This window comes from Dipodomys ordii, unplaced genomic scaffold, assembly GCF_000151885.1.
Source record: "Dipodomys ordii isolate 6190 unplaced genomic scaffold, Dord_2.0 Scaffold93, whole genome shotgun sequence".
Lineage (NCBI taxonomy): Eukaryota > Metazoa > Chordata > Mammalia > Rodentia > Heteromyidae > Dipodomys > Dipodomys ordii.
Genome location: NW_012267309.1, coordinates 818,135 through 828,090, shown reverse-complemented (window position 1 = coordinate 828,090; position 9,956 = coordinate 818,135). Strand labels below are relative to the sequence as shown.

Sequence of the window (9,956 nt, the reverse complement as noted above, 5' to 3'; positions counted from 1 at the left end):
CTGTGGCTCAAGTGGTAGAGCGCTAGCCTTGAGCTGAAGAGCTGAGGGACAGCGTCCAGGCCCAGAGTTCAGGTCCCACAACTGGACCCCCCCCCCAGAAAAAAAAAACAAAAAACTGGAAGTAGAGCTGTAGCTCAAGTAGCAGAATTCTGGCCTTGAGAATTCTATCAAAAGAAGCTCAAGGACAGTGCCCAGACCCTGAGTTTAAGCCTCAGGACTGGCTAAAGAAAAAGAAAACAAAAAAAAAGAAAGGAAAAAATAGAGCTTTCCTCACTGGAGTTTAACATTTTGCTTTTTCATTGGCCTCTACCATCTACTCTGGGCTGTTTACTCTTGTGACAGGTGAGCAAGGACAGTCTAGTTGGAAGGTTTCATGGTTAAGTGCCATTTGAATTTTTGATACTCTTTTCATAGCATTTCCCCCTCCCCTTTATTAGTGAGTTAGTCTCAATTTTTAGGCATCCATTGCATATTAAGAATCAGGTTTTACAATGGAGGGGGTAACAATGCTCAATAGGAACTGTACTCATTACCTTACTCGTGTAACTTTAACCCTCTGTATAGTATCTTTACAATAAAAAATTAAAAATAAAAAAAGAATCGGGTTTTATTATTATTTTGTCTTTTGACTTTGCTTACAGTTTTTCTTCACAAAAGTAAACATACTTTCATTTTATTTGGGCTGGTTGTTGGCCAACATGGCTGGAGCAGGGTAGACACTGTAACAGCCAGAGCTGGCTATGATACCCTGCTCTCTGATAGTTCTTTCAGCCTCATAACAAAGGAAATACTTTTCCTAATTGAGAAATACAAATTGTCAAAAACAGAGAAAGTAGTTATTTTTATCCATATTTTCTTCCCCCCAAACAGGATACCTTTAACTTTGTTTCTCAGGTATGTTATTTTCACGACAAATCATTTACCAAAGTCAAAATAATCTGACCTCTTGGGGCTGGGAAGATGGCTCAGTGGTAGAGCACTTGCCTTGCATGCCTGAGGCCCTGGGTTGGATTCCTCAGCACCACATAAGCAAAAAGAAAAAAGCCGGAAGTGGCGCTGTGGCTCAAGTGGTAGAGCGCTAGCCTTGAGCTGAAGAGCTGAGGGACAGCGCTCAGGCCCAGAGTTCAGGCCCCACGACCGGACCCAAAAAAAAAAAATAATAATCTGACCTCTAAATTTAGTTTGTATAAATTGGAGATGCTGTCAGGTATACCAGCAGTGTCCTTCTCAATGAAGACTCATCTCATTTTTGTTTGTTTATTAGGTTCCCTGTAAAACATTCTACCAGTAAGCCACATCTCCAGTCTATCTTTTTGCTAATAAGAGATAGAATCCCAGACTTTTCTGTCCAAATTGGCTCCAAATGTCAGTCCTCCACATCTCAGCCTCCTAAGTAGCTAAGATTACAGGTGTGAGCCACCAATACCCAACTATAATGACTCTTTAACTGTAGAAGAGAGCCTGATTTGATCCAATGAAAACAATAGCCAATAAACAGAAATACCAGTGTGGTGACTCAAGAACTCAGGTCTTGTAGGGTATACCTGGAATTTTAATGTGGAAAAGGACTTCCCTCTGCCCCAGTGGCAGTGGTGTTAGAGTTGAGGAAAGCCAAGATGAGGTAGAAGAGGATGTACATTTGTGACAAGGCAGAGGCCAAGGCAGGGACTTGTGGAAGCATGGGACTGAGGAGAGAGACCAAGGAAGCATTGTGCTACCAGGAAATAGCCTCTGTGAGGGTGAGTTAGCCACCCCCCGCTGCTCTTTTACTCAGAGTTGCTTCATTCAGCCGAGTTGCCGAGTATTGTGCTGCCCACACAGTGAATCAGAGAGTAAAAGGGTGATAAGGTGCCTGGTCAGGCGTTTACTGGTTGTATGATGAAAGATGAAGGGAATTTGGGTTAAGGCTGAGGATGATGATGAGAATATGCTTGCCTTGTCTGTCAGCAGTGGGAAGAATAGGCTGGATAGAAGGGAAATGAGGGGCTGAACACCTTTGTAGGTAAGAAGTCAGGGGAAATGCAGTGCCAGCATGGTCCACCCCTGAGCCTCATAACACTTGCTTTTACTGTCTTCATCAGGCCACTGTTCTACATAGACTTCTTGTCTCCTGCTTCTAAGACTTGGGAAGGTTGTGCCTTAGGAACAGAGCAACACTCTTCTTTACCTTCTTGTCTTTCCTATCTGTTCTTTCATGTTCTTTAGCCTAGCTTCTGCCTTCTTCATGTGCACATGATACCTTTGTTTTGTCTTTAGCATAATTTCTAATTCAGTTATTAGTTCTATAAGAGTTATTAAGGTCTTCCATGTTTTTTCTCACTTTTAATCTCAGCACATTGATTTATCCTTACCTCTGTGAGTTGAGTGTTCTGGCTTCATGTCTTCTCTAACTTATCTCACATCAAGAGAACTTAGGGAACCTTCCCTCCAGTATGGTGCCAGACCTATTCCCTTAACACAGGCTGGTGTCTTTGGCAGAAGTGTGCACCTGCTTTGCTCAGCTTTGCTCAGCTTGTGGCTATCTTCATTTGCTTTGTGAAGTAGGCAAACTGGCATATTTCTGTAGACTTACCACACCATGGCTACTTTTTCTCCCACCTTTTCTATCATGAGTCTTCATCAAAATTGTTTTTCTGTCATAATCACTGAGCTTCTGGTTGAGCGTCCAGCATTGCTTGGTTTCCTGAGAGTTTATTTTATCATCTGAAACAATAGGAGGAGAGGACACAGGCGTTGATTGAGTGGAGGCTGAAGACAGTCTATTACACGCTTTTATAAAAAACCCAGGGCACCTTCAATCTCTGAGGTCTCAGAACATACTGTTTCCCAGGAGATATTTCCTGTTTCCTGGATGTTATTTTACAACTTACAACAAGTTGTGGATTTTAGGACAATTCTAGTGTTCCTACCTCCCAACTCAGGTACAGCTTTTAGATTGAAAGCATGGAGTTGGTTGGCAAGTGTGCACATGTACATTTGAGGGTTGAGGGAGCTCAAGGGCCCACTTCTCTCAATGTCCTGTTACACAGGGCAGGAGAAAAGCAGTGACAACAGTCTGGCCAAGCTCTGTAAGCCCTGACTTTGCTGTGTGGTAGAGGACAGTGACAATCTCTATAACCCAGGGCATGTGGAAGACTGAATTATCTCCAAGAATTCATTTTTGGCATATTTGTAACTTAGGTCCTTTTCCTCTTCTGTTATCTCGGACTTGGTGGTCTTGTACAATTGCCTTCCATTTTACTAACTTTGCTCCATTTTTATTAATTTTCTCAGTTGTTGACAGAGATTGGTGGATAGGTGGTAATATTTTTTTGCCTTCTCGGTCCCAACTTCCTTTTGTCAGATAAAAAACAAAATACTTTTATAATAATTAATAAAGATTTTTTTAAAATACCCATCTGCCTATTTGGTGGGACTGCTTGATGAGAAGAGGAGCTTTGTTTCTTAAAAAAATATTTTTTGATTCTCTTTGGGAGGTCTTCATACCCCTTTTTGGTGGACACTTTGTGAGGTTTTTGTCCATTTGTCATCTTCACATTCAAGGCTCCTGGGCAGAATATGGTTTCTGAGCCCCATTTGCTCTAGCTGTACTCAAAGTCTGTGGGCATTTCCTGACCCTGCCTTGCAGCAGCCGAGCTGTAAGTTCCTACCCACTGCTTCCTCTGACCCAGCTTTCTGTCCATTGGTGTTTTTGTTTTTGTTTTTGTTTTGTTTTTTGGGGTTCTTTGCCAGTTCCAGGGCTTGAAGTCAGGATCTGGGCACTGTCCCCAAGCCTCTTTGTGCTCAAGCCTAGTGCTCTACCACTTAAGCCACAGCACCATTTCCAGTGTTTTTGGACTAGTTCATTGGACTTTCTTGCCTGGGCTGGCTTCAAACTGTGATCCTCAGATCTCGGCCTCCTGAGTAGCTAGGATTATAGTGACCACCAACACCCTGCTCCTCTATTAGTTTTTTAACTAATCTTTTTTTACAGATTTAAAAAGCATAGGAATTGACTGTGAACTAAGTAGTTGCCCTAGAAAAGTCTGCAGTATAAATCTTAAATTTATAGTGAATACATATTATGGTTTCAGTATTTAAAAGTTTCCCATTTAAGATACTGACCTAATTTTAATCTCTGTATTGCAAACAGCTCTTTTAAATAAATGCCATGTTAAATTTGTTGTTGACCTAAGCCATATTTTATGTGATGATGGTGTCAGACTTCCACTGCTTTTACTCAGAAGCACTAATAATTCCCTTCATGTTTTCCTGGCACAGGGGAAGATAGATTGTACCTGGTAGCCTTCTAGTTGTAGTGAGCAAAGGTTGATGACTGGCTGCTCTGGCCTATTCATTACCCACATATTCAGCAGTGTGTTAAAGAAGCTGAGTGTGAGATTGAATGGGAAGGGAAACATGTCAACAGCTGGACAGGTTAATTTCTTAGGTATTTGATCTGCAACTGTGCCCTAAATAATTTGAGATAGCAATGTCTAAAACATGTTTATTAAACCTACAAATTTCTGTTTATTTTTGAGTGACCACTGTTGTGGGATTTCCCCCACTGTTTTATTATGACAATGTTATTTTTAACTTACAATCTGCTAATAATTATCCTGCCTTATTTAAGGGAGTGTGAGGCCCAAGTTCTGAAACTAACCCTTTATATTCTGTTTATTTCCAATGGCTCTATACTTATGATAAAGTTCAAATTATAGACAGGAAGGGCAGTAGGAGCATAACAGCTACATGTAAATAACAAACTAGACCCCTTACCATAGTGTACTGCAATGGAAATTACATATTTGAATCATCCCCAACTCCCATTCTCATCTTTCCCTCTCTCTTTTCTCCTGCCATGGGACAGACAGGTAGAATGCAAACTGCTGTGCTGGACAGAAAGCTTCACATCCTGGGCAAAACAGCACAATAGTATGAAGTTTTATAAGTCAATTCAGAGCATCAATTCTCAATTTATTTATTTCTGGAACTTTCTACCAATATTTTCCAACTGCAGCTGATTATAGGTGAATGTGAAGTGTCAGAATGCAAAACTAAGGCTAAGGGAAGACTGCTACATATTGTGAAAATTGCCCTGGTACATTCCAGGTAATTTGGTTTTTTGTTATATAAGGTAATGAGTACATTTCTTTTCGAACAGTGTTACCCCCTCCTTCATTTTCTCTCATTCCCCCACCCCTTCCCAGACTCCAGGTGATTTCTGTGTTAGCTCACAGAGCTAGAAAAAGCAGTAGCTGTGGGTGGACACATGCATCGTGTTATATGTTGTGGTTAGACTGGTTTTTTTCTAGTTTAGATAAGAATTTTAGTTGGTTCATGCTATATCTTGTTTTAATTTTTGGTTAGGAATTAAGGTAATTGGTTTTGTTTTTGTTTTTCTGAAGATGCGGTTTAATTTTGAAAAAGTGACTAGCTGTTGGATGTATTTTACAAAAAATAATCTATTTCCAGTAAATTGGAGTTGCTTCATTCACTTGGCTATGCTCTGAAAGCTGGTCACCCACTTTTCCTAATGTGAAACAGTTGTGGATTAGCTTCCTAAATAACGAAATTTTCTTGTACTGGCCTTTTACACAATGTTGGCAATTTTCCCAATGAGGAGTCATTCTACCCAGTTTATCTTCATAGTTTTAGTCACCTTGGAATCTCATAGTCTTAATTTGTTCATTTTGTTATTTGTTTTCTGTTGGGAGTTAAAAAGAAAAAAAAAAAAAACACACTACTCTTCACAAGCCGGTCCTAAGCAGACATCATCAGAAAGTGTAGAGAGAGAATGAGGCATGTAGCCCAGTCACCTCACAAGTTTCCCTTCTTGCAATCACTTCCACAGCTTTTTCTGCAGGGCCAGCCCTTAAAAAGACAGGAGAGGATGGAGGTAAGCCCATGTAGAGTGGGAAGTTTGAGCAGGAGCCAGGGAGCTACTGCTGTCTATAACTCTCTCATGATGGGCCTCATAGAGTCATCCCAGCAGCATTTTCCCACTGGGATCTGACTGCCATTCAGTTGCATTTTGAAGTTTTCTGCCATTTTTACTGCCTCTGAAACATTATGAAAGGGATAATGATTCATTTTTCCTTTTCTTCTATCTATCCAGTTATATAGTCTTAGCTTAATGAAGTCTTTGAGGTTTTGTCCCATCAAAGGAGAATCATGGGTTTGGAGGCATGGCTTAGTTGGTAGAGCACTAGCCGATGAGTGAAAGCATCAGGTATTAAATTTGAGCTCTGGTCTCAGACCCCCCCTTCCTCCCCCCGCCCCCAAAAGAACTCTGTGAAGAGCTCTGTGGCTCTGGTCTCTGCTAATGGAAGAAGCTTGCTATTTGGCAAGGCAGAGGAACTTCAGAAGCCAGTGAACTGCCCCATTGCCCAGTGATGACTGGTGCACATGGCTAGGTTGGTCACATTACCCTTCGGAGCCCCATTTTCTGTTTTGTCAAATAACAGTAACAATAGTAGTAACCTCATAGGATTTTTGCAAATATAATGAATGATGCATTAAATAACCTAGTACGTAATCAGTTCTCAGTAGATGGTGGTCATCTATTATTAATGATGCTGCTGTGTCAGAATCTTCAATTTTTCACCATATGACTTCTTTTCGATAAGGAAAAATAAAAAGTTTTTATCTCCAACTATGCCATTGTTTAGTAATTTTTTAGGCAAAATCAAAAGTTTCCCATGCATTTTGCTGTCTGTATGATCACAACTGATTTTACATTTTACTGTCTGTATGGTCACATCTGATTAATGGAAAGAAAAGACATCTAGATGCTAACGATTTTTCACTTGTATCTGATGTTATTAGATGCTCATTTAAGGAAAGCCCTCAAGGCCCAATTTTAATGAAATGCAGTATTTTTTATTGTTACAAATGATATATTTTATTAAGGAAGAAAAACCTTTGAGATATGTGTCACCTTTTCCACTTATCATTGTGGTTGGCAAGTGCTGTATATTCTAGTGAAGAGCTCTCCAAAGGGAATGTCTTCGATGGCATTCTCTGGCCACTTTTCTTCCATTGTTACTTTTAAAGATAAGTGGTTGGGTCCGAGAGACTTTTATCTCCAATAAACCACTAGAAAACCGGAAGTGGCACTGTAGCTCAAGCAGTAGAGCTTTCACCTTGAGCTGAAGAGCTGAGGGATAGTGCCCAAACCCAGAGTTCAAGCCCCATGACCGACCCCCCAAAAAAAAAAAAAGATAAGTGGTTAGTTAACACTTTCTGGTCACCTCTTCTTGGATAAGTTTGAACTTTGGTGAAGTACTCTGAATGTTCTCTGGGAAAAAGCACTGCTATTTAGTAGATGAGGTAGTAAAAGAGATGCATTTTGTAGTACATGGTGATTCATCAGTCTTCATCAGTATTCACTGCCCCAGAGTAATTAATCCATCTCTGCAGGTGTAGCCTTGTGTGTGTGGACTCAGAAGCACTTGGTTTGCCTCCTCTTAGATAGACTGCTGGAAGATATAGCCTAGTCATCTTGTACCTTGTCTTCCTTGAATTGCTTGACCTCATCTTGCTACATCAAGAGATAACTCTGTGGTCTTCTCTCTTGTACAGGGAACAAGAAGGGCAGTGGCAGGGAGGGAGTTATAGGTGGAGGGCTGCAGGCCCACGAAACTGTTTCAGTAGAGGCCTCCAAGCCCTTCTTGTATTCTGAACTACAGAATCTGTGAAAGGACAAATGCTCATTGTTTTAAGCCACAACGTTTTGGGGAAATTTGCAATGCACAATTAATGACTAATACAGTGCCTATCATTTGATCTTTAGAGATGATGAAACTATTTCTTGGTAAATAACTTTGTAGGTTTATGCTTTAGCATTCTCACTGTTGAGCTAGGTTAGGAAATAGCATTGCATAATTGGTTTTCAACACTTACAATACTTTCTTTTTAAAGTTACAAAATAGTAAATATAATTCATAATAGTGGCTTTGTAAGTATCAGTGTATTAAATTTGACAACTCATTTCAGTAGTCAGATGATTTGTCATGACATGAAGTGCTATATTTCTTAGCAAAGACATTGTATAACTTCCTCCCTCCCTCCCTCCCTCCCTCCCTCCCTCCCTCCCTTCCTCCCTCTCTCCCTCCCTTCCTACCTTCCTTCCTCCCTTCCTTCTGGGATTGAATTTAGGGCTTCATACTTGGCAAGCAAATATTCTATCATTTGAGCCACTCTTCTAAGCCAAGAGTTTCTTTAAGACTAGCTTATATATTTATGTTTATTTAAAACCACAATGATATACATACTATGCATCCATAATACCTACTATGTGCATATGACAAAATACAGTAATTGCAAAAGGAAATATCCAGCCTAGTTATAATCTTTGTGATATATATAATCTTTGTGAAATCAGCCCATGTATTTATTGACACTATGCAGCATATTGTCTATTTAACTAGGGATTAAAATGGGAAAATTGTCACCCTTTCAAAATGGACATGGTCACAGAGCACATAACATGCAGCATGTTTACTTAGAGAGGAGATTTCTGTGGGTGTGGCAGTAGCAAGCTGACCCATGCGTGCTCCTGCAGAAGAGTCCTTTGACTCACTTCTTTCGGTTAGTCATGTTTGTCTGGGCTGCTTCTGCTTAAAACCAGTTTAGGATAGGTTTATATGGAAGATCTTTAGAAAGCTCAGTTTAGATCAGGCTTCCTGATTTCTTTTTTTTTTTTTTTTTGTGAAGGAGAAACCTCATTTGCTAGCTCAGTCTCTGTGCTAAAAGACACCCTCCTACTCAGATAGAAGTGCTATGGGAATGCTGGGAAAACCTTGGGTGGGGGTGGGGGGTACAAAGAGGATAGTTTATGCATTGAAATGAACTGTAGATCCTGTAAAAACTCTTTTGTTTCTTTGTTGCAACCAAAGGGGCCACTAGAGGCCCTCTCTGACAGGAGACTTGAGTCTTGTAGTATCCAGTAGCTGCTAGCACCCAGGGGTTATTTAAATTGATTGAAATGAATTAAATGAAAACTTGAGTCAAAGCAGTGTTGCCACAGACCACTGCCACCACCACAGAAAGTTCTCTCTAGCATCCTGTACTTACATTTCTAAACCCATCCATTTCTTCCATTGCTCCATTTGAGGACTGAATGTAAGAGAGTGGGAGAAAGGGCCAGGTAGGAAATGTCTCCAGAGATCCATTGGAGGACCCAAAGCAAGAACTAGTATTCCCAGCCTTCCAGACTACACAGTGTCAGGGCTAATGAACAGGTGTGTATCATGACAGTTTGCAAAATTATTTTAAAAGGTAAGACTTTATATTCACCTGATATTATTACATATGTTTTTCAAAAGTTAAGGAAGATAGAGCTTACAGCTGGGAATTTATGTCCAGTAGTAAATCAATTGCCTAGCAGACATGAGGCCCTATGTTTGATCCACATATATCACAAATAAAATTTTAAAAGATATAACTATGCTTTTAGCAAATATTTCTTGTTTCATTTCAAACATTTCAAAAGAAAGTATACTTTTATTTGTATTGAATAGAAGTTGGGTGTGTCTCTAACAATGTAATTTTTGAAAGGGTATTTGATAATAAATATCAAAACTAAAAAGCTGTATCACAAAGGTTTTAATTTGCTGCCAGGTTGTTTAAAAAAATTCATATCTCACCTGTGTTTTCCTGTCCCAGTCTTTAAAAGTGTTACTTTTTTTTCTTTCTAAATACTGCTTTAGCATAAGCCATGAAGTGTTTACATTGCTGGGGTTTAGCCAGTTGAGTTCTCTCCTCATATATTCCAATCTTGACTCACATTCTCTCTTTCTCACTGTGTATGTGTTTATTGTTTGTGAGCATGCACATGTGTGTGTCATTGCTGAACAGCATGTTAAAAAGCCTCAGTATAGAAAGCATAATGCCACTTTAAACAAGGGTCACAAATTGCAGGATAGTTATTTTTATGGTTTTTGTTCGATTGTGACACAGTCTGTTACAAGACC

General features: G+C 39.9%; 1 protein-coding gene and 1 pseudogene across 1 annotated transcript in view; one reads left to right on the top strand and one right to left on the bottom strand.

Moving 5' to 3' along the window:
* Nucleotides 1-4,337, bottom strand: part of LOC105993183 — a 23,601-nt pseudogene extending 19,264 nt beyond the window's left edge.
* Auh (AU RNA binding protein/enoyl-CoA hydratase) overlaps nt 1-9,956 on the top strand; it is a 154,248-nt gene that overhangs the window by 123,198 nt on the left and 21,094 nt on the right. The window lies entirely within an intron of this gene.